Raw genomic sequence first — 397 nt, 5'->3', positions numbered from 1 at the left:
ATGGATGGGAATCATGGACGTACGGTAAGCCTATCACCGTATCAATCGTTACGGAAACCTTGAACAAGTACCTACTAAAAATTGGACTCCATTCAAATTGAATCACTATTAATAAGTTTACTTGCAAGATGACACATCAATGTACATTAGCAAACCATAGATATATTCTACAAAGTTATTGTGCTATTTAAATTCCCTGAAAATGAAAATCTACAACCTATTTCCCAGCCTTGGGGGGTCAGGGGTGAAATGAATGAATGAGGGTCGAATTCATAGTCAGCACTTAAATATAAGTGGAACCCTTAAGTAATAAGCGATCATTTATAATAAGTATTCACTTATATGAGTTTACGTTTTATAGACAGCACTTAAAGAGCACACTCATTGATATAGTAAA

The sequence above is a fragment of the Anabrus simplex genome, chromosome 1 (genome assembly GCF_040414725.1).
Source record: "Anabrus simplex isolate iqAnaSimp1 chromosome 1, ASM4041472v1, whole genome shotgun sequence".
Taxonomy (NCBI): domain Eukaryota; kingdom Metazoa; phylum Arthropoda; class Insecta; order Orthoptera; family Tettigoniidae; genus Anabrus; species Anabrus simplex.
This window is presented reverse-complemented; position numbering follows the sequence as displayed.